Source organism: Cydia pomonella, chromosome 6 (assembly GCF_033807575.1).
Source record: "Cydia pomonella isolate Wapato2018A chromosome 6, ilCydPomo1, whole genome shotgun sequence".
Lineage (NCBI taxonomy): Eukaryota > Metazoa > Arthropoda > Insecta > Lepidoptera > Tortricidae > Cydia > Cydia pomonella.
In genome coordinates, this window is record NC_084708.1 from 14,981,434 (window position 1) to 15,007,639 (window position 26,206).

Sequence of the window (26,206 nt, forward strand, 5' to 3'; positions counted from 1 at the left end):
ATGATTATGAATTAGCACGATATCCCGTTTTTTATAGACTTAAATACTACTTAAGTGACGGACGCTAAATTCCAGAAAAATGAATTCAAATTGAATTTCGAAATATGTACCGGCCTGTTAGCGTAAATCAATATAACTTATTTTGATTAGTTATCACCAAATTCATTTCTTGGTTGCATCTAATTTGAAATATTTTACAGAAAAATCATAATATGATAGATTTTTTTCCGCTACTGTATTCCCAATAAAACATTGTACTTACATAAAATTTATAAAGTGGCTAAAAGGCGTCAAAATACGACGCTAGTCAGACATGTACATATGTATATAATAAAATTATGTATTCATATATTTAATAAAATAAAATGTATAGAGTCAGACCAAGACAAGTCTGCAACGATTTGAATCGTCAAACTTCTATGAAATTATTAGGTTGGAATAACACTTGCACTGCGTGTGTTATCAAAACCGTTGTAGACTTATCTTAGTCTAACACTACTTGTTTGAGAACAAAAGAAACAACAAAAAAAACATCTTCCTGCTTTAGTAACAGTTGTACCAGTAATATATAACCATTCCCTTTAAAATAAATCTAACAAAAGTTTCATTCCGTTGATTTGCAAATGATATTCAAATTAGGAAAGTCAATTAAGATTAAATCTGACTTGTAGCGCTCTGGGGTTAATTCAGGATAAATCCTTATTAAAAGGCAACAATCGCCATTGTGGATGCAGCTCATAATAATGAATTGAAGACGTCTCAATAGCTGGGAACGAGCAGTTGCCGCTACCTGTGGTAGTATGAATATTCATCTCATCTTCTCGGTACTGCAATATCAATTATCGTTTCCAACGCGCTATCCCACGCGTGGGTATTGGCTCAAGATTAAATTTAATTAACTAGGCCACTTATATATATCAGCTATGCAACATTCTATATTCCTTGATACATATTTAATTTCACGGACCGCACGGTATTTTCTTATTGCTAACTAGTCAGCCTTCATTTCACTAATACTATTGAAAATTTAGCAAGAAAAATTTAATTTTTTTTTTTCATTCATTGTTGGAATGCTGGATCATTCGGGAAGACGTGGAGAACCCAGCTAGTTATAATGATAATACTTCCCGAAAGTGACGAGTTCGTTATAGGTACTTTTAAGTCATGTGACACATTTCTATTCCCAGATCTCTACACCATGTTGTTCTTGGGATCTGAAGTAGATAATTTTTAAGAGCATTCATAAAACTTTAGCACATACACGGTGCTCACGAGGAAATTTTTTAACAGTGTAAATATTTATCATATTTAAAGACAAAAATGTCCCATACTTTTTCTGGAATTCGCCTAGTTTTACATTTAATACCAATTTATTTATCACTTAAAATACAAATATTTTAAGTGATATTTTTAGCAATAACATTTACTTCGTATGCATAAAAAAAATCGAAAAAACGGAAACAAATAAAAATATTATTTTTTGGCAAAATTTACATAAACTCATTTAAATTTTTTAGTTTCCTTTGGCCTCAGAAATGCGTGGTTAAAATCTTTCGGGTTCCTTGTAAGCAACGTGTATAATTGCATTCCAAGGACACGAAATGCTTGGTAATATGTACCTATTACTAGTTACCAATAGCTCTCTCAGGCAGATGTAAATATGACAATACAAATTTAGGTATTAAAATATAAATATCAATGGCACGGAATTTGACATTATTCAATACTATTGAGAATTAACTGAGTTAACTGTTATACATTTTTATGTTGTTTTATGTAATATATACATATAAATAGAAATATGTTGTTTTAGCTCCAGTGAAATTAATTAGTACCGAGCAGTAAACTTCAGTAAACTTGTGCATTCTTGGCGGAAGACGGGACACACAGATACTGCAAAATAGCTAGCAATAATACATCTTTCTGGATATTACGTAGGCAGCCAGAGTACACAATTTTGCTTAAGTTTTTTTACGCGGAGTCCCTAACGAAGCGCCTTTATCCTTCTATCCTTAGGATGCGCCACCTTTTGCCTCCAGAAATTCAAAATGTCTGCGTCTTTATTAAAGACCAACTTATATTCTAATGTCCAAGAAAGTACACGGCAATATTGTAGTTCTAGCTGCAGAAATTCCGGCTCGACTACTACGAGAGTGTTTAGTATTAACATAAATTCCCTGTTCTAGTAGGCAGTTGTAGTTCTTGTATCTTGTACTACAACGTACTAAAATGCAAAGCGAGTATAATTTTGGATGGAACTGAAAGGTTTATGGTTCTTATGCTACTTTTTATTTCCCATTGCGACAAGGAAGCCTATGTATGTGGGCAGTTAATCATCGGCAATGGCGCGGGCCCCATCCCGTATCCATTTAGTGAACCAATCTACGATGCTCACAAATTCGACAGGAAATTCCGATATGTACGAGCAAAATTCCCACTGAAGCGCTATGAAATGGGATGATAAAAAGTTTAACGTGCAACTTTCGGAAATGTCCTATTACATTATAAATTTTATCACATATTATCTACTTAATTTTTATACCACTTTTTATCTTTTGTGATCTTCCATACAAGAGTAAAAATATTAAACTCGTGTTCTCCAGAAGTAATGTTTTCTTGTATTAAAAATCTATGGCGGTTCACTCGAAATTAAAAAAAAATAATTTATAGAAAAAAAAACCGACTTCAATGAGGGAGACCGGTGAAAGAACGATTATTGTTGATTTTAGATTTCATACAATGAAATTTAAAAGACAGCGTCCTACGCCTAATTATGTAGAAAAGGAGGTAACATGTTTTTTTTTGCCACTGCACCCACCTTGACACATTTCAGATTTGCCCTATGGTTGACTGGTAAGATACCCGCAATAAGGTATTCCACTGTATTTAAGATAAATTATTTCACACCATGCATGAAATAAAGCATCAGATAATTATTACAAAAAAACTAAATAGGATAGAAATCTAAAAATGTGCCTTGAAAACCTAACTGCTTGGCAAAGAGACCAAATTGCCAAACGTGAACTATGCATCATTGAAGAGTTCCGTTCTGTTCATCATCAGCAGTTCCACTTCATCAAATCTCACTTCTACAAATGTAAATACTTGATTTGTTGATGAAAATACTAAGATCACTATATATATGCCTTTAACATTTGAGGAGTTCCCTCGAATCCTCATGAAAGTCATGGACCCCATCGTCAGAACTCGAACTTGACAAAAATTTGTCTTGAAAATCTAATTTGCTTAACAAACACAGCGAAGAGGACAAATCACCAAACGTGTACTATGCGTCGTTGAATAGTACGATTCTGATCATCATCAGCAGTTTCACTTCATCAAATGTCACTTATTTAAACGTAAATGCTTGATTTGTTAAAGAAAATACAAAAATCACTTTCACATTTGAAGAGTTCACTCGATTCCTCATGGACCCCATCGTCAGAACTCGACCCGACAAAAATTTGTCTTGAAAATCTAATTTACTTAACAAACACAGCGAAGAGGAGAAATCGCCAAATGTTTACTATGCGTCGTTGAAGAGTTCCATTCTGATCATCATCAGCAGTTCCACTTCATCAAATAGCACATTTTTTTAATGTAAATGCTTGATTTGTCATAGAAAATACAAAAATCACTATATGTATGCCTTCCATATTTGAAGAGTTCCCTTGATTCCTCATGGACCCCATCATCAGAACTCGAACTTGCCAAAAATTTGTTTTGAAAATTTAATTTACTTAACAAACACAGCGAAGAGGAGACATCGCCAAACGTGTACTATGCGTTATTGAAGAGTTCCATTCTGATCATCATCAGCAGTTCCACTTCATCAAATGTCACTTTTTTAAATGTAAATGCTTGATTTGTTACAGAAAATACAAAAATCTCTATATGTATGCCTTTCACATTTGAAGAGTTCCCTTGATTCCTCATGGATTCCATCATCAGAACTGAGTTTTGACAAAAACGGGACCAATCTGTATATATATGAATTCAAACAAAAAAATAATTTTCAAAATCGGTTCAGAAATGACGGAGTTATGGAGTAACAAACAATAAAAAAAACATACAACCGAATTGATAACCTCCTCTTTTGAAATCTTGAAGTCGGTTAAAAAAACAAGATAAATAATTATTATGTCTACGCGCAACTGCAGAATGATAATTTGAATTTGGCATAAGTAAACTAGATGCATAATCCACTCATTTTCGTGCTTGGCAGATAAATAAATACATAAAAATATTAATATTTGGGGACAATCTTACATAGATCGACCTAGCCCCAAACTAACGGCCCGATTCGAAGAATGATTAAGACAAGTTTAAGATCTTGGAAAGATCTTTAAAAGATCGATAGCTAGACGACATGTCAAAATTGACGTTTATTTCGATTTCGCTGTAATCCCAACAAGATCTATCTACGATATTTCTAACGTCAAAGTGACATTGGTTGCCCGAATTGAGCTGCTTCTATCAATTATACGACATACAAACGATAACTAAATGAGAAATTATCTGAAACAGTTCTTATCGTCATCCTATCTCATTCTTCGAATCGGGCCGTAAGTAACACACGATACTATGCAACGTACTAGGCGATAATATACATACAAGATATTTATACAAGCTATTCAAAATTCTTACTCGTAACATTTGATTCAATAAATGTATTTATTCACAAAAGATTCGCTTCGTACGCTCTATGTACAAAAGATTTGTTCGGAAATATTCAAGTCATTAATGTTTATTTATATGAGTTTCTCTCAACATCCATGCGCCAGTTCATCTGAGGAAAGGCATTTCTAATTAGCAAACTCCATTATAGGGAGCGAGTGTTTTAGTACCTACGAGTGTTTATGTTTCACATTGTTTATGCATAATTTATAACTACTTCAAAATTTTGATAACAAATCTTTGAAAGTTGTGTACATTGAATTAAATACTAAAATTGACTAATGGTTAATTTCAGTTTTGTACAGAATTGTTAGGTTACACATGTAAAAACCTGAATTTAGAAGTAAAAATTATTTGAAAAATAACCGTATGTGAAGTTTCTGATTCAAACTGGAATATAATAGCCAAGTTAACATAGAGGAGACCAGGGCAAAACGGGGTATCTAAGATTTAACGCAATGATAAAGTAGCTTCTACTTAGAGAGCAACATTTATAGATCTACTTTAAAAGGACTGCATAAAATGGTTAGCATATCCATTGCCCGTGCCTAAACATTGTGCCTCATCGAACTTTTGTGTTCAAACCTAAATCGGTTCAACAGTTGCAAAAATAAAAGATTGATCTTAGACTGAAAATATTGATAAACTTGCCTAAATGTATATCTTGATCGATAACTATAACACGATGGTTATCTTTTAGCTTTACGGTAAGGTGGGGTAAGACTATGACCGAGGCAAGACACACACAAGTATGGCATTCTCATACTGTTTGTCTCAGCCCGAGCAAAATAAATTCTGTTTGTCTTACCCCACCTCAAATAATAATAATAATTCAGCCCATATACGTCCCACTGCTGGGATACGTCCAATGCGGATTGGGGACTTCACATACACCATTGAATTTCTTAACAGATGTATGCAGATTTCCTCACGATGTTTTCCTTCACCGAAAAGCTAGTGGTAAATATCAAATGATATTTCGTACATAAGTTCCGAAAAACTCATTGCTATGAGCCAGGATTTGAACCCGCGAGCTCCGGATTGAAAGGGACGTCATATCTACTCGGCCACAACCGCTTACCCATCCTTACCTTACCTAAAATAGTTTCTTCGTCTTCTGAGTGCCAAAATAAACGGCGACATATTTCTATCATTTGACCAGTGCAGGTTAACTGTAGTCAGATGACGTGTTCCAGTCACATGAATTTTCCATCTTGCCCCAAACCTGGTTCTGCTCCGGGTTACCTTAGGTCACAAAATATAAATCAAGTTTATGTGGCGTATTCTGGCTCTGTCGGATTTATGTGAGAGCAGGAGGTCTAATATATTCCTTTGAGACAAAAATGTTGCTACCTACTGAAATATTTTCCTAAGGCAATACAAGTTTAAGAATATTTTATTTTTCTACGAATCCTAAAAAGCAGCTTAATGTTAAAATACTCCACATTTTACGTCGAAGTTACTTATTCAAAAGGGCTCAATGTTTAACTGTTTTAGCGTAAAAAAGCAACATACAAGCGGACTTATTTCAATATTAACGCATATTGGTACAATATATAAAAAATTGTCCAAGTAACATTATATATCGGATACATCATGTATAACAAAATTATTTCTTAAGTTCTAAATTAACAATGGAATGAATATACGGACACTTGTTAACAGCTTGTGTGCATAATAATTAATGATTTTTCTTTACAGATTCTTCACACGAGAGTCGTGTATCGACATAAAACTGTATTTGTTTTTTTTGGAATATTTATCACTCTAATTCGTTTCATTCGCTTTTCTTCATACTTCGAGATTTATTTATATATGTATCCTTTGGGTATACATAATACTCAAGTCAAATGACTATTAATTTGAGTATAAGAGTATAACCTGGCTCTTCAACTCTCAATGCTATACTCGTAGTTACTAGAGAATTATTCAATAATTGTTCAAGAACAAATAAATACGCTATTAACACCTTTGTTGACTTTTCATTAAATGCATCGCACAAACAATGAATATCACATAGGCTGTATTAATTTTCGATTTTGTTTACTTATAGTTTACGAGTAAATATGGATAGCCCAAATTTACTTAATTATACATTATTCATACATTATAATAGGTACAGATATGGTTGCTCTCACCGAAGCGAACGTGACTTGATTTAAATGGTTTTATAAAAAATAACTGGTAAGAGCGGGTTCCGCAATAAAGATAGAATACAATGATTTTTGACTTAATAAAAATATATTAGCCTACTTTAAACTGAAAACATAAGTACAGGACGTATTTGCTGAAAATTATAAGTTTATTGTAAATGTAAAAATAAACATGATGATGTATTAACATTAACTTTTTATATTGTTTACAGGTAACTAATAAGAACGTTCACTCTCTCGTCTTGCCCTAAAGGTGGGACACTGCCAACGAACTCGACTGTACCGTACCTTAGACCTCATCCAACCTACTCCAATCATCAAGTGAGTATATAGTAGGTACAGTCCAATACCTGCAATAATAGGTTACTCTTCGAAGGCGTTAAAATATGTGGTATGCTCTTATAGCTCTACAAATAAAATCGTGTCAGATATTTATGCGACCTTCGTTGTGTAACATATTATTGCAGGTGATTGTACAATAAGCTTAATAATATAAAAAGAATATATTAAGGTATTCTACCGTACCCTAAAGAAATCCTGTTCGAAAACACAAAGGACAATAATTAGGTCCTATTATCAGCACATAGCGCGCTATGGAAATGATTATGATAATCAAGAGTAACAGAAATGAAGTGGATTCTGTGGAGTCACGCAGCTCAATTCCAATTTTAAAAACATGATCTTGATTCAATATTCATCACAGTGGATCCCACTCGCACCAGTAGGTATAAAACGCGATGGAGATGGATTGAGAATAGCACTTATCTAGTTAAGGCCCAGTAAGTTTGTGCTCTTCTCTCAGCTCTCTCTCTCTCTTCTCGATGACTTTATTCGTCTGATAAGTGGCAAGTAGCTTATTCAGGACTTTACTTGGATATTGTTAAACAGGCCCTAAATAAATTAAAAGTAATCGATAAGTTCTCTCAAACATGACATTGCCGATTTTTAGAAGAAATTTTCATATTTTTAGCTTTTATAAAAAATTTGTTACAAATGTTTAAAGTGCATATTAGACCATAGAAGTGTATATTTGTGATTTTTTTGAATCGAGCGTAAGTCAAAAACTCAGGATTCGAATCTATAAAGTCACTCAAAAAAGGCCTCAAGATGGCTAATTAAAATTTTGGCACCCGTATTGTGAACTAAAAAAACGCTACGACTTTTCGAAAACTCCCCTCTCCTCCACGAACCTCCTGCACCTAAAGAGCATATTTTTAAAATTGAAATGCTTCTACGATCCCGGCAAGCGTTCAGCGGGACTTGCGTGACGTGTTTGAGCGTGATGCAGCGATATATTTGTAGTTTGGTGTAGGCAAGTGATCATGTAAATATTCATCTCATGATTATGGTTATGTACCTAATGTTCTCAGATAACCCTTTTGCAGGCATGGTACAATTCATCGACCACATACCTACGTGTCAATTTTATTTCTACCTTAGCAATCCGATTTAAGATTGAAATAGGTCTTTCGGGAAATATGATTCGCTCTCAAATGAATCACCATAACATAATTATTTGAAATATATTTATTTGGATTTCTTAGGAAAACGTTCGACATGGTTTAAAAGTAAAAAAAAAACTTTTATTATGGGGATAAAGGCGTTACACTACTACTCGGGCACAGAAAGGAACCTTGATAATGATAATATGTGACGTTCAACGAGTCGTAGGTATATGACATTTAAGAGGTACCTTATGGTGACCGGCGCTTACGTCGCGTAGCACCGTTAATAAAAGCGTAAGTGTCAACCCCCATACGGTACCTTTACCCGTGAAACGTCACATGATATTTGACTTTTCGAACTGTGAAACTAAACGACTAGCCACTGTAAAATTTATATGAAATACAGAACAAGTCACGTCACGGTCGAGTTAACTACTCTTTATAGTTCTTTCTGATTTATTAAATAGAAACTGTGCTAAAAATTAACTGCACTTTTTAGCGTTCCATAGTCCACTAGGAACCCTTGTAGTTTCACCATGTCCGTCTCCGTCTGTCCGCGGCTTTGTTCTGTGATCGTTAGTGCTAGAAAGCTGCGATTTGGCATGGATACATAAATCATGAATGGCGACAGAACGGTAAAATAAAAACAACAAAATTGTTTTAGGGTATAAATGGTTTTTTTTAAATATCTTTGGCCCAATGGTGTGCGGTATCGTTGGATCGGTCTTTCAAAAACAATTTTTTTTTTTTGATAAAATGAATATTTGCAAAAAATAGTCACTCCGAAAGAAAAAAAAATGTGTTCTCCTCATCTAACTTTTGAACAATGGATCCAATAAATAAGAAAAAAAAAACATTTGTAATGCTCATGATACTTACTATTAGCCCCCGTTTAGCCTATTCTGACAGAATGGTAACTACGGAACCCTACACTGAGCATGGCCCAACATGGTCTTGGCTGATTTTTTCTAAAAAAAATTTAGTGCTTTATTTCTTACATGATAAGAATTAATTTATTTTAAATACAGTCAACGTCTTTATAGTATAAAATTCGTGATACATACATATCCCTTGTCTCTAGGCCTTTAGTAAAGGTAGTCGGCAGGGTCATCATACCAATTGACGATAAAAACTTTAGCCGAATATAAGTATTTGATATTTTACAAGCACCGAGATATGCACAGAATAAAAAAGTTTGTAAGTTGTGAATAGATCGTCATATAATGGGCTGTCATTAAAAGAAGTTGAACCTGCCTCCAGTAAAGCTATCATCACTGCTGCATTTCCCTCCGGCGTTTTATTATTGGTTTTGATAGTTAGAAAATTGAATGTACAAACGATGCAGAAATATGTTTAAACTACATAGATAGATTTATTTTTCAAATTTACCTTGGATAATGTAGGGACTCATATAAAAAAGAGAATACTGGAATACTCCATTCAATTGCAATCGTACTAATATTGGCGTAAATATGGAGTTTTAATAATAAATAAAAACATATCTCTATTTTTCTGATAGATTGCGAACTATGAACATCGCTTTTGTGTGTTGTTCTAGAACCACCCAGCTGCAATTTGCACGGCTACTTTATGAATGAATTTATTCATTAATCATAATGTGTCCATGCAGATTTGCTGCTCGCAGTGAATATGAGCATGTTCAGAAAAAAGTGTATCATTTACCTTTCTTTCGAAAAGCTTAACATATTGTTTTTTTTTTAACTCAAACCCACGATTTAAAAAAAATCCGAAAAAAATCGACAATTTTGACACGCATTTTCAAATATATTTTGTATGTAGGTACCGTCTCAAATGGATACCCAAAATTTGGGTAAACCCCTCCCCAGACACTTTTGTCTTATTTTTATTCATAGTCCTCGTGATTTTGAGTCGATATTATAACCCACACATTTTTAGTTTATTGAAAAAAAGTTAATGGTACAATTTCTTCTGAAAACTCTTATTTCCCACTGCATACCTGTGTTGGTGACCAGTTAGAGATGAAGTAACAAAAGTTAAATTTTATGTAACTTATTTAATCTGACTCCGAAATTACTAATGGCGCCATCTAATCCGCATAGTCAATAACTGGCAAAATTAGAGCCTGCACAAGTAATTTCTTTCTTAGTCCTACTAGGAGAAAATTCTTAAATTTATAGAGATAACGCAATGTTCCTGAAACTTTCCGACTTATTTGAGAGACTTGGTCATTCCAGGTAAGGCTAGAATCTAATACAAGGCCGAGATCTTCCACTTGTTTAGTTACTGGAATAACAGTGCCATCAAACAAAACCGTTTTGGTTTTTTTTTTACATATAGTAGTGTTGCAAAGGCCTTTAACCGACTGCAAAAATAAGGGGGAAGTTTATTATTTTATTATTAAATAATTGAATGCCACCAAATAGGCTCAGAAGCTAAACTGCATGTCATTAGTGACATTACTTCAGTTCCCCTACAACCTATTTAAATAAATGGTTTTTTAGATCATGTCATTCACGACGACGCGTGCCTTGACTCGTATTGTAATGGTATTAGAGGATAGATTTGACCAATCTGCGCGTCATCCTGGTTGACACGAATTATACACACTGTTTCGTAGACAAGACATATGTCATTATTCATAAACGTTTTTCAAATCTGACCAATTGATGATAACCGTTTCTCTATCCGACATTTTTACATTTTTGATTGTTAGAAAGAAACACAATTTAACAGAGGTTTGTAAGAGGTTGCCAAGTTTTATGCATAAGGAATAAGGGGTTAGAATAGATACAGAAGTCTCACTGTCTAATACAACCAATCTTTGACAGCCGCTGGCCGCGTACCACGCTGTTCATCTCTAATGCATAACACCTGTTTCGGCTCTCCAGAGTTACGTACCTACCTAGTTATGGGTCATACCGCGCACTATATGGTCATTACGAAAAATACATATACAAAATATTTGAATATTTCGTGACTATTTTTGATTATACATGTATTGTAACTTGTTTTTAGGGTTCCGTACCAAAAGGTACGAAAGGAACCCTTATGGTGCGACTCCGTCCGTCCGTCTGTCTGTCTGTCTCATCGCTAAATATCTCGAGAACCACACTTAAGCTATCGATTTGAAATTTGGAATAGTTATGAACAACGCTAACCCGGACACTTTGAAAGTATTTTTTTATTAAGTATGGAAAATGCCCAATATAAAGAGAGGGGGGGGGGGGGGGGCAAAATTTCAAAGTCTATTGACTAGGTCAAGTGGGGTATCATTTAAAATAGCTCAAATTGTACATTCCAAACTTATATTTCTTTTTTTATAGTAAAAAAAAAGGTTTATGAAGGAAAATGTGAAATAAAAATACCATTTCCACACCCTCCTTATCTCCAAATTCTTAACTACAAACTTTACAGAAGAAATATGATCAGACCTCTGTCCTGATAATTTTTTTTTTATAAAAAAAAAATATTTTCCTATTCAGTTTGCAATTTAACCAACTTTACGTGTGTTTATTACACTTGAAATTTCTATGAGATAACATTAAAGGCACCCTTTTTCAAATAAAAGAATAAGTTTTGGAATCGGTTAACATGATAGAGAATTATCCTCGAAAAACCAACATACATGCATTACATGGCGCAAATTACTTAGAGCGATAGATGGCGCTGTACAAAATTATACTTAGTATAGGTACTTCTGATCAAAAGTCTTTTGCCTTTGTAGTTACACAAGATAATTGAAAGTTTGTACGGAACCCTCGGTGCGCGAGTTAATCGAACTCGCACTTGACCGGTTTTTTTTCCTTTGCTCCCACTGTATTCGAAGATGAGTCTTCTTACAACATTTTATTTAACTTGCCCGGTTAGTGTTAGTTTCCCGGCTTCCAATGAAGCTGAAAATTGCATACATATGTAAGTTCAGTGACTAGTACTATGGTACCATATTTAATGATGCGGACAGGACGTGGTAATGGGAACTCTGTGTTACAACAATGTAACTTACTTGTGTATGGAGTTTGTTAGAATTGTCTCGACGGGTGTAAGTTGCCTGTTGGAAGAAAAGTACAGGAAGCGATAAAAGCTTGTGTCAAAAATTAATTTTTTGTCAAAAAAAACTTCTTGCGGTTGGCCTCGGTAAGCCATACGAACACCGGCTAGAATGAAAGGTTGGTACTCCCGGCGTTTTAACGCCGCCATTCTAAACTTCAGTCTCATCCTGTTTTAATAAACGTGGGTCTTGCCGTCGCCTTTAATATTTCCGTCTTTTGTAATTCAACAGCCTCTTGTTATTTCTACTGTAAATTAATAATTATCTTGAATCATGTTTGAGTAAATCACAACGAGCTTAAAAGCGAGTATAAAAATAACATTATCATAACTGAAACGTTAACTAAATTTGAGTTGAATGAAACATAGAGTTTACCCTTGAATCGACGATAAAGGTTTCATCGACTTCAATGACCGTTTCAAATATTTTGACTGCGTTAAGTACCTATTTGGTCTAAACAAAATTTCCAAGGGTCTGAAAATCGAAGATTCATTTTAATTGGTAAGTTTGTCAGATCATAATATCTACCTTACTCATAATATACAATATATTGACTCGTAGCTCAATAGTGATCCTGATTTTTGCCCTAAAAGTTGTGAAAATTCTAAAGATGGAAATATATGGATGGATAATTCTAAAACTGCTTGTATATATTTTAAACATAATAACTACTTCAATTAATTTTATACACGCTTGCGGATTTTTTAATGATCAGAAGGTAGTCGCTTTCGAAAAAACTAGTGCCTACGCGAAATCTTGGGATTAGTTGTCATGCGGACCCCAGGCTCCCATGAGCCGTGGAAATGTGCCGGGACAACGCTAGGAAGAAGGAAGAAGCAGGATTTAGTGTCGCCGTGATTTTATATATCTAAACTTTTGTTTAGTAACCGAGATTATATTCATGACCGAATATTATTAACTGTACTTCACTTTACTGTATATATTATTAACTGTAATTCAATATTAGCTATACTGCTTAACCAGAAATCAATATCTTGACAAGCAAATTGCCTATATATCTAACTTTTTTCGTCTCTTAAGTGGATCAATAATATCGTAATTTTGCAATACTTATCGGCTACTCTGTACCCCTAGTGTAAATAAATTCGATTTCGAAACGTGACGTACGCGTTTGCGTTTAGTCTCATTTTGTATGTGATTTAGAAAGAGCGCGCCAAGCGGGACGTTTTGGAAACTCAAAATCCTATACAAAATGAGACTTAACGCAAACGCGTTCGTCACGTTATGATGTCGATTGAATTTACACTAGGGGTACTGATTCCTCATTTACATAATAGTTTGCGTTTTCACGTTCACTAGAATGCAGATTTCTAATAAAAGAATGCTGAAACGCTCTGGTTGTGGAATGAGCTACCTGCCGAGGTTTTCCCGAGGGTCTACAGTATGAGGTTCTTCAAAAAAGGAGTGTACAGATTTTTAAAGGGTCGGCAACGCGCATGTAACACCTCTGGAGTTGCAGGCGTCCATAGGCTACGGTGACTGCTTACCATCAGGCGGGCCGTATGCTTGCTTGCCACCGTCGTGGAATAAAAAGAGAACAAAAATAGTGGGGATCCGTTTAAGAGCTTTTCCGTATCGTGTTCTGATTAGGAAAAAGTAGAAGAAAAATGTTTTTGATAGATCCCCACTATTTTTGTTACAGCTGTAACTTCCCCCACCTACTCCCCAATCTACCCCACCTTTAAAATTGATACCACCCTTAAATTCTACCCTCATAATTTTACCCCAACAATAATTTGGCCAAGTGATCGTCTAGTTAAAGGTTAGGACCCCTCGAAGTGAACCGCGGAACCCTAGATTCTTTAATGAGTAACAACTAAATCTTGGACTTTGATTTTACCTAATTGTTTATTACCTAGATGTTAAAGATCTGATATTTACTGTACTATAATAATATACCTATTATGTTGATGAGAAATTATTTAAAGGAAATTATGTTAAGATTCCACCTCCTGCGAAACACCGTAAAACCAAGATACTCAGAACCATTTCTATATTAAACATGACACCTTATGAGTAAAAAGGAAATATAGGTATAATAAACTAAAAGTTTATAGCAATGTCCCGGTTAAGGGTATAGGCTCCGCCCAAATGCGCGAGTCGTTGGCGTCGGGTGTAGCCTTAAGTTACAGAAACGTCAATGTGATTTTAATGTAATATAAAATATAATTTTATAATTCATTAGAAAAGTATTGCAGCATGTAAGATAAAATAAATATAAAAATAGTATTGCAGCGTATATGATGATATAAATATAAAAATATTTTTGGTATAATCCTGCTACTCCTATTAAGTCTTCGGGGTAACATTGAAGCAGCACTCCTGGGATAAGCCCATTTACACACTATTATAATCAGATTAAATATTATTACCTATCAATCCTATCATCTTCTAAACGAGGTATGAATATATCACACGTGCTGCCTTTAATGCTAGATGCAGGTCTGAAGACTCCTACTCCGATTAGCAATATCAATCGGGCCACCTACTCCTACCCTATTAGCCAGACGGGCTATGACCAACGCTTCGAAACCTATGCAATCCTAGGGCTGGCGAAGAGAAGCGATAAGTATTCGTCAGACCACCATTTACTTATTTTTTTCATATCCAAAAGCTAAGGCTACTAAGCCATTACCCAGTCCCCATAGCTAAAGGTAGGCTGAATTCCCAGGCCTTTCAAATGTATAAACGAAGTACAAATTTGGCTCATTATTGTACTTTATGAGATCGAAATATCAAGTTGAGCATTATTCCACTCAAAGTTTCCAATGGACTGCGCTCGCCTGCCAAAGGGTCTCTAAAACAAACCATTCCTTAATTCCAGAATAGCCTGTGTTCCTAAACCCAACTTGATATTTAAGAATTGAATTTACCTTAGCACCTGTTTGCAATACTCGGTACTTCGTCTCTACACTAAAAAACCCAGAAATGAAAATAAATAGATATAAGATTTCACAGGTAACCTTCAATTTTCCACTCAGGATAAGTAACAGTTAGGTAATTGGACTCCATTACCAATATTTCACTCAATATTAGCATTAGTACAAGCTATAAAACCATAGCTTCACGTCATTAGAACCTTTAAAAGAGAAATATACACCAATCAATCAACTTTATAGACCAAACCTAAGAGAGACCCTATAACAGTGTGTGTGACTCTACTCTATTCCTACCCTTAGTCCCTAATCTAGTATGTCCAGACCACAGATCGTACTTACCATTGATCTAGTGGTTTGGAACATACACAAGTGTATCCCTAAGTCTAAGCTGTAAGCATTCGGCCGACAAAACCGAGGTATAGCAAACCCTAGTGTCTGTGTGATTGGCCCCCTCCTCATCGCCACGTGGGCACGGTGGATGAGAATAGACCGCCCTAGCATGTATATAAAAACATCGGCATCCTAGCCCACACCCGCACTAGCCACATGGGAAACGCTGCCATGACTAAGACTTTGTTTGTGTTTGGTATCAATCACGACAGAAGTTTTCCCTGCAACCAGCACAAGCACGAACCAGAGCACCGAAATATATAAATATATTTAATAAGAGACCTAGCCTCAATTACTGCAGACTTCAGTGAGTAGGGATTACTCCCAATGGCACGCACGTGATGCCCTCACATTCATCTAACAGCTGGACTTTGAGACTAGGGAGAGTATGCTCGCCTCTTATGTTGGTAAAGAAGAGACGCCAAGTCCTCTCAACTTGGAGCTAAAGACTTCTAAACGGCTTCAGTTTGGCACCGTTAGGGAGAAACCGCTTAGATGGACAAACTGTTAGTCCAAACAGTGATCTGGCTTTATAAAATATCAAACTAATACCATAGAAAGATAGTAAATAACGAAGTTAGATTTTGCTAACAGAAAAATCACAATATAGTAACACAAATAAGGAAGTAAAGTATCTCCACCATAGCCCAAGTTTAGCATTACGATGAAATCGCAAAACCAAACACAGACACAATCCTACAAGTTTAGATTTACCAGGATAATTCCCAGCAAACACAAACAAATAGAAAGAATAGTAGAGAAACTTCACTTACCCAAAGCCAGAGATACTGCTAGTCCGATGGTCAAAGAATGAATGAATCCCGACTGCTCTCACCGGCCCTTTTATATGCCTTTACTAGCGACACAATGGGGACATAACGGGGACACACTGGATACCTAGTAGCTACTGGATACACAATGGATACATAGTAGCTACTGGGGACATATTAGATACATAGTAGGGACTTAGACTTAAATAAGACAATTGTCAATCTAAAAGTACCAGGGTACCAGAATTCAGAAGGAGGTTGTTCTCCTCATGGCACGTAGGGACATACGATTCATGACGAAAGGTCATAAGTTTCATCTTGTTTACCAAACCATACGCCCTATACAATAACGTTCACATTAACACCGATTGTCAACTGTGTCCCTATCGCACACAAGGCTCAAAGAAAGACGGAGATATTTTCAATGACGTTTACTCACACAATGTCATTTACGCACACAGTGACAGCAGTCGCTTAGTAGTCAGTTTAAGTAGACCAAAACAATGATAAAAAGGGAACGTTCCAAAACCTGTCAAGCATGAATATGCAAACATTATTATTTATTATAGTTTTGTTTCCTGAAAATAACATCTGTATTGTAATACTTCACGTTTATTATCAAATAGGTAAGTCAATGTTTTTATTACACCAATAATTGCATGTACGGCTACAAATATTCTTTTAAAAGAAAACTAATAGATTTAGGAATAGATTTTGGCTTCGCAAATCTTACCAGTTGTTCAGCACAACAGAATGAACTGTCAATGTCAATGTCAGTGATATTATTCCACATTTTAGGTTAACTTCGATTAATCATTACTATTTCGCGCATTATTTTAAAACAAAATAATGAATATTTACTGTGTGTTACGTATTTAAACGAAATCACGAGTGGTGAAATATGGAAACGTGTCCATCAAGTTGTAATTGTTACAATAAAGGGTGAAATCATGAACGAAAAATGCAAATTAACAGAGGACTGTAGTATTTGTAAGGTATTTCGTTATTTTTCTATGTGTTTTGATACAAAACTGAGGCTAATATTACGCAATAGGCATATGGCTAGTCACACAGCCTGTACTTAGGTACATAGTTCTTGGCAAAATTAAAATCTTATTTCAATATAGCCAAAAACCCCACCTACAATTTTCTATCTTTTTACATAAGTACATTTATTTAACATGCCTCCAACGACATATCAAGAAAGAAAAAACTTTATTTTTGTTCAACCGCTGTTCACTATCAGTCTCATGCGTGAGAAAGTGAATATTACATCATAAGTAACGGAAGAATCTGTCCTTCTTCTATAAATGTCAGCTACGCTTCCATATTAAAATATAGTTTATGTTTATTAGATTCTTATGTTGGGAAATGATAGATATACAGCGTAATAGCGTAATATCAGCGGCAGTTGCGCCTTAAAGTTGTTATTAAATGATAATTAATTAACTATTTTCGTTTATTATTGATTTGAAAATTACGAATTTAAAAATATCCACATGTTAATTGATGATAAATTGATGCTATAAAGCAGTGGGCTGGCAATAATGACCGTCAATGAGTATTTATTAGACATATTTCTACAATATACTTTTTATTCTTGTCAGTTTATAGCTAAACATTAGATACAGTCGACCACGTCCGTACCAATTATCCACAGCAAAAGAACTGCAGCGCTGCTCTCGCAAATGTTTTTATTGAAAACTCCATACGCTCTCGTTTTTACTTCGTTTTTCGCAGCTATTTATTCCTCGTGTCGTATTTTGTGAGCTGCCGGTGGTTTGATCGAAATTTGAAATGGCTGTTACTTGCGTTAAAATATCGTAGGTACAGTCAGCATCAAAAGTAGCGGATCAAATAACGTTTCATAAGTAGTAGATACATTCTGTAACAGGTTAACAAAAAGTTAAGTCTTTAATATAGAATAACTAAGACTGTAAAAGATATACTTTTGAGCGCGAATTTTAGAAATTTAAAGTTTAAAGTTTAAAGTTATCCGGAATATCAGATACTTTTGGCGCGTTGTTTCATCCGCTACTTTTGATGCTGACTGTACGTAACACCGGGCAAACACAAATTGTATCGTGCCTAACGATTTTAGTGAAGCACTTTTCAGTTCAGAGAACATTTAATTGGACAAAACATAATTTGTAGGAGTATATGTACGAATCAATTGCAATGATTGTAAAATATAATCAAGCTTAATACTATCACAAACAACAATACATATTAGGAATAAATGTAGGTATGAACGTTAGGAATGCTCTGATTAGTCGATGCTTGAGACGAAGTCTGTAATCTCAATCAGGGGTAGTCATACTATTTAGTTGGGTATCGACTGTAGTCCAAATATTTAGTTGAACATGCATTATTTTCATTCAGTGCTATATGATTAGGTTAAGTTAGGTTATTTAGTACGTACTCAAAATTATTCATTTCAGACGCACACAAAAACCATTCTAGCCACTACTAGCTTAAATACACATAATAAATAAAATCTTATCCATTTAATCAACTAAATTATTGAAACAATGAATACTAAACCTGTGCTAAAATGTATGTAATGTGTATTGATTGAAAACTTACTTCCGAAGTTACTACACTGAAAGCGGATCTGCGCATAGCGCATTCAATGTGAATACAGCCTAAAGCTTAAACTTGTGTAACACACATTTACCTTACGGTAAAATTGAAAGGTAGGTGTGAATGTGAACTCCCCTGCCCGCCTGCTACTATCACGGATTTTTTTTATTTCCGCCGACCACAGTGACTAATATTTTGAGTTATGGCCGGTTGTTTTGCTTTTAACTTCAATAGAGTGGATATCCGTGTGCCACCCACTCGTGCAGCTTCTTTATTTTTATGTGCGCCGTTCACGGTTGGCCTGTCAGATGTTTATTGTCTTTATACCAGTCACTACCATGTGTCCGAAGAAGTTAGCCTAGTTGAATAGTTTACTGCTATAAACTATTTGTTTTATTTAAAGGGGACATAAAATGACAATATACGGTAACATTTAAAACTAAATGAGTAAACTAGCTAATCAATAAAACTAAACTACATGTATTCTAAAACTTAATATAAACTTACAAATATAAAATGCTCCCCAGGTCATTATCATGTAGTCTAGTGCCCAGAAGACTGGCAGCGTTACCTCTTTGGGTGGCCAGACTCTGGCCGAAGTAGCTAAAAGAATAGAATAAAATAGAACTAGACTTCAACTACATATATTCAGCAAATAGGCCACAAGGGCACTTTTACACGTCAACATGGAATTTACATACAAACAAAAACAAGCACATCAACAATTAAGTATAAAATGCAATTACAAAAAAATAACTAAAATAATAATAATAATAAAAACTAGACTCTCGCTAGGTGGTTGGATCAAGGGTCAGATGCAGAAGGCGGTGATCTTGGACACGGCGCGGATAGTCCGCCGGTTCCTCTCTCTGCGGCCCTGACCACCGGCAGCTTGGGCCCTGCCCCGCTGCTGGCGGCACCCTAGGTTAGGTTTTTTATAATGTGTTTATATGTATTTTGTATTATTTTTGTATGATTTGTTGTATTTTACTTTTATATTCATATTATAAAATGCCTAATCTAAGACACAAGATAAATAAAGAGATAATAAAAAAAAACAAAAAAAAAATTTAGAGGTGTAAATATCTCTAAATGTCAGAACTAAATGACTTTTATCAAATTATCCTTAGAGATGTATAGAGTATCTAAGAGTCAAAATTCCGTACAATTAAAACATTCATTAGGATAAAAGAAACATACGAGAACCGAATGAGATGTCTCACTATAATTATATACTCAATAAAGTTAGCTTAAATAGACCAGTCTCCACAAACAGGATTTGATTTCATCGCCTAAACGGAAAAAAGTGGCCACTATTTGCCTAATGAGGGCGTCACTGGACCATCGGTGCAGTCTATTTTTTTAATTTATTTTTTTATTTTTTATTTTTTTATTTATTTCGGCAACAAACAGTCTTATACAAAAAATAATGTAAAAATAAGTAATGTGTTAATAGACCTTGAGTGCCCTACCTTAATAATAATAAGTAGCTAGTCTAGGAGCAGTAAGCGGAAAACAAAGATATCAGTTAGTAACAATAAAGTCTTAAAGTGGGATGTCGTATAATATTTATTTTTAATCTCTAAATTTACCTAACCTTAAAAAATAATTTCAATTTCTACTCACACACTGGGTTAGTGGTAGTATTACATTAAAAAGCGGCCAAGTGCGAGTCGGACTCGCCCATGAAGGGTTCCGTACCATTTATGACGTATTAAAAAAAACTACTTTTGCCATTTGGCTACGGAACCTTAAAAATATATATCACACGTCGCTCGTATGTTACAAAAGACTTTACGGAATGCACGGTACGTTTTTTAGTCGCTTTGTAACAAAGAGACAGGAATGCTTTGTCGATTTTAACGGAAGATCCTTATTAACAGGTATAATAATTAATCATAAACGGCTTATGTCACGCTGGCCGTATTGAAGCTCAAAAGAGAAAGGCATAAAATAGTACCTATGTGTAGCGCAACCCTGGAATTTCCGTCTTCAGATCTATTTATTTGAATCAAATTTGCCGATCGTCGCGTGGTCCACTTTGTTTCTACAAAAAAAAAATAAAGCAATGAAGTGTCACTAACTACAAATAAAAACAAGTGAAAACGATACCTTAATTAAACATATTTTAATAGAGCCTTATTAATAATGACACAATAACTAATAAAAACATATAAGATTTTTATGATTGATATCCAATATCTTAGGCGCTTTTTGAGAAAAGTTAGAAGAAAAAAATAGCCGATGGTTTGCAGTCAATTAGATTATCGTTAATGATTGAGGAATTTAACGAAACTAAAAGCCAGTAACTTGGCTATAATCTATTAATGGGACTTTTCTGTACTCCGAGCCACGGCAATAATTTAATTAAAATCGCAGTTCTTTAACACGGCCTTAAATCATGTCAGTGGGGCTTGAGGTGCGGTCGTATTGTTTAAAAGATTAACCTCGCTTTTGTTCCCCAGAGAGCTCGAGTCATAGAGTAATGGAATTAATTCTATGTAGGACCTTTAAGAAAGCTTTGTGGGATTCGTCACGGTTCTTAATAGCTATTATGGGTCACGGGTAATTTCCATGCATCATGGTTATGGCCCCAAAGTGTTAGCTGAGAGGCGGGTTTGTTACTGCGTTGCAATATCATGGTAAAGTATTGTGTGACGCGTATTAAAAAAAATTGACAATGGTCCTTTAATAACCAAAAAATAACGTTTATTTAAAAACAGAATTGTTTTATTTAAGGGGGCTCAGGAGCGGTATTTTTAATTTTTCCTAAAATATATTAGTGCCTTAGTAGTAATACTGTAATGCTGTGTTAATTTGAATAAAATATATAAATTAATTATGAGGAAAGAAGTCGACCGCCTGATAACGCTTCTTTATACAAATGCTCAGTCAAACGCAGGGGCCAGAGAGGAAAATGAGGAGTCTTTTGTATGGAAAAGCGGCCGTCCCCTATACTCTTAAGGTTTTGATATTGATGTAGCCTATTCAAACCTGGTATCATTTGGCAACTTCGAAAAATGTTAGTCCGATGTTTCATTTGTTGAAAAAAAACTTGTTCGATCAAATGAAATGAAACAACGGGCGTATAATATTTCTACGTCTCGCTGCGACAAGTAAGAGCGAAATGCATGCGCGAATGACAACATAATGACGTCAATTAGATATCAAAATGTACGTTCGAATTGGCCTTATGATCGACCGCTCGCCCGAGTAGTGCGCGATACACACACATAATATTAAAACTCTAAACTTTACACAACTGCCGTGAGATAATTTTCCGTAAATATTTATTTATTAAATTCAAATGAGATGAAAACAGTATATCGTGTGTATATTTTTATAAAAGAACGCCACGGACTGTAACGTTTCGATCTTCAGTGGTTATTTGAAGTGTTACAGAGCAGGAAAAAATAATGAACACGTGTTTTGTTATATCTGCTTAAACTCAAGTTTTCCTAAAAAAACACCCGTCTTTATGTGTAACTATAGTGATAAGATATTATAAAACTTCGAATGTCGATTTTTTTAGGAAAAAAAATGAGTTTTAGCCGATATAACAAAACACGTGCTCATTATTTTTTGCTGCTTTCACACATATACTCAAACCAGCCATTAACTAGCAAGTTGCTTGACCATCGCTTTCTATAGGAGTTAGAAGATTTAGTAACTTTTTAGTACTTTGGTGTACAATTCGTCCCAATAGGTTGAGTTTGGGCAGCTAAAAAAAAATACGTGTCCGTTATTTTAGACTACTCTATAACATATATTAAAATGAATAAAATCGGAGTCGGACAGTTGGGTACCCTTCCTTGTTAGTAATTGTTTAGATGTCAATATTGCCAATTCACTGAATATTCCCTTAGCTCCGAATACTGATGTCAATAATCATAACTTTGGCATTAACTACCCATTCCGTAAGTGTTACATGTTTTTCATGTAGAGCGTTGCAAAATGATATTCACAGTTTTAGGAGAAATATTTAAAAGTCAAGCCGGACAGATAAAATTTACGGCGGACAAGATAGCTGAGGAACGTTAAACTGCAAAATGTGCTCGCAACTGTTACTCGTAACGTCGTAACCCCACAGTTCCCGTACCGAAACGAAAACTGCACGTTTATGCAGTTAGCTTTACAAAAATAACGGAATGATTAGTATAAAAGGTAAGCGTATGTATAAGTGAGCGCTTCCTTTCCTTCCAATATTTATGAGAGATGTGTAAATATTTTTCCAAGCAGCGTTTACTGATGTTGCGACGAGATGGCAATAACGCCGACAGACGTAATGAGGAAGACTGGTTGTAAACGGTGCAACGTTAGTGTTGCCTGCCAGAAAAAGGCTGTCTGAACTTACGGTGTATAATTTTAGGGTTGAGATTTGTTTGTGATCTGAGGGTCTCAAGTACAGGGTGGGCATTGTCGCGCCCCAGGGCTCCCTGTAACAAGCCCTTGCGTAGACAGGGCGCCGGCGATCGCGAGAAACCGTCATGGAGTGCGTCTCTTTAAAGAATTAGTTCTTGAAAGTTTAACGTCTTGAAATAATTTCTTTAGATTTTCATCTGAAAAATCATATTTGCTTGTGCAAGTGCTTTTAAAATGTTTTTATTTGCTCTTTAAGTAGATATTTTTCTTCATCTGTTTTAGTTGTTCTTAAAGCTTTTTTCTATCATAACCCTTAAAGCATGGCCTTTTCACTTTATCACCGTTACAATTTTTAAAGTATTAAATATTCGTAAGTACCTATTAATTTTCGTTGTCATCGATGATGATGCTAAATAAGTCTATCATTTTTCAATTTGTAAAACAAAAATGGAGTGATATATATGTAGAAAATAATTTCCCGTTAAGTTACATAAATAGTAACTAGGTTAAACTTTCATGCTTGTTAAACTTTCGCAGTCAGCACACACCCTAATCTGCAGGAGAAGTTCCACTGAACGTATGAATTAGAAAACATGTTAGCGAGCGAGTGAATAAATATAGGGATGTAGGTACCTAAGTTCCACTATTGAGGTACCGATCCACTAGTTCGTTATTTATGATGTTCCAAGTGTCTATCTGGAATAGTTGATGGTAACGAGAGTTCCGCTCGCAACTTATAATTAAACTGACGATGTCTTCCCCACTAACAATTAATTAGACCATAACTGAGCAGTGCAATAACTGCAATATCCAGTGAAGTGAAGGATGAGCCGAGCGCTTAGTGCCTGGATCGCAATATGCATTTATTCGGTAAACTACAGCGCCCTGTTCGGGCAGCTTTTGAATGCCAAGTGGTTGCTTTTGGGGTTTAACAAATTATCGTCGTTCTATCGAAGACTTTGGCTTAACTAACTGTTGCGATTGAATAACTGGAAACTTGTTACCTTGAGTATTTTTAATAAAATAAACCACGGTAGGTGTTTATAATTACAAGTCATATTTATCAATTTAATGTTTACGAAAATGGTATACATCGCTATGTTATTTTAATAAAAGCAGTGTTAAAGATTTTTAATGATATTTTGCTGCTAATATTTAGTAGCAAACACAGTATCTACAATTAAAAATGATTCCACGTCGTGTTTCCGGTCGGAAAAACAAAGAAATCCGGCAGCGTCCCTCAATTCGTTAATATTAAATCTCTGGAGAAGAAAATTCAATTATCTTTTATTCGAATATCACGAATTTTAATATTAATAGTAGGTACGTGAAAGATGCAATAATTAAATAGAAATTCCATCTTAAATAATAACAACATAACTTCTTAGAAAATGTTATTTGGATTCCATGAAAGCTTTTAGACATTGATAGGTCACTTACACTTGTAACTTGCCTAAAGTTCTGTATTATAAATGCTGACACTGTCTACCTATTTGAATATTTTTTTTATTAGTGTCTTCAAAGTCAATCTAATTGCGATAATAATAAGATTCAACTCAGGCGTACACTGGGACGAGAAAACGTCACATTTGGACGTTATCGGCTCGAGGCGCGGGCGGGTGGGGCTGCCATTACTTCATTCTAATGCACGGAACCCAATGATTATGGCTTCTTCTGCCTTGCTTTCCCACGCTCATGCAAAACTGAAACGTTTCTATATAGCCGCGACAAACTGGTTTCGACAATGGTGTAATATTTCATCCTTTATTACCATACGACGGAAAGATTTTTAGACCCGACTTCGTTTTTGTTTGTAACAAGGAAAAAAACGGGGGGGCTGACAAAAAATAATGATGTAGCAAAAAGCGCGTTGGCCTCAAATATTTCGTACCTCAAATGTCAGATTACTCGGCTTTGCGTGCGTTGTTGATTGTGCGAATAATAATTCGAGGGAGCGGCGCTCGTAGTTCACGAGAGCATCAAAGCCGCGCGCCAAGGAACAAAGCCTCCAATTACCCGAGCGGGCACGCCGTGGGCTTTTAGTGAATAATGAGCCGCTTATCCCCGCGGATGACGGCTTCACTAGAAATGTAGAACTGTTGTCGAGCAAGCCACGACCACCGGCTGGGCTTTTGCGCGTGGCGGCTACGCCGTCACGCCTGTCGCCGGGCCACGTCACCCCGCGCTACCGCTGCGGTCACTGCGTCAACACAATTTTGCTTCGTCTCTTGATTTCACCCTCGCTTTGACATTTTACACAAAACAGACGCGGTCACTGCTCAAGTGCCTTTTGATACGTTGGCTTTTTGATAAAAATATATGAGCTTTATACTTAAAAGATTTTGGAATGTAACATAATGCACCCATGAATGTCAAAAATGTACATTTGTATATAATTCAAAATAAATTAAACAATCACAAACATACATCAAATACATAGCCATTATTAATTAAAAAAACATAATTGGTAAACATAGCAAAAAAATTAAATAAAATCAATGTCAATTATTTAACCGTTACTTGGTTTGTCACTTATGTACATTTTCCATATATTCCGATCTGTGATATAGTTCTTAACTCTATAATATGCTCTGACAAATAGTGCTTGTTTTAAAATGGTTTTAAATTTTGCATCCGTGAGCAAAGCAGTATACAATTTTTTTGTGGAATTTTGTACAATTTCCCAAGGAGGACTTTTTTGTTTTTACTGGTCTATGGTTTGGTTTTTTGTTTTTGTTTTTGGTGGTCTAAGAAACTTTGAGCTTTCCCGAATTTCTGGTAACCTTTGGTTTATCAGTATTTGTTGGAAAATTGTAAAAATTTCTCCTGACATATATTATTATCTCGAATATATATGTATATAGAGACGGCAATGGAAATGTCAATTTTCTTGAAA

General features: G+C 35.1%; 1 protein-coding gene across 1 annotated transcript in view; it reads left to right on the forward strand.

Moving 5' to 3' along the window:
• The window catches only part of LOC133519058 (agrin-like), a 267,117-nt gene that overhangs the window by 67,511 nt on the left and 173,400 nt on the right, over positions 1-26,206 (forward strand). The gene's annotated exons all lie outside the window — the stretch shown is intronic.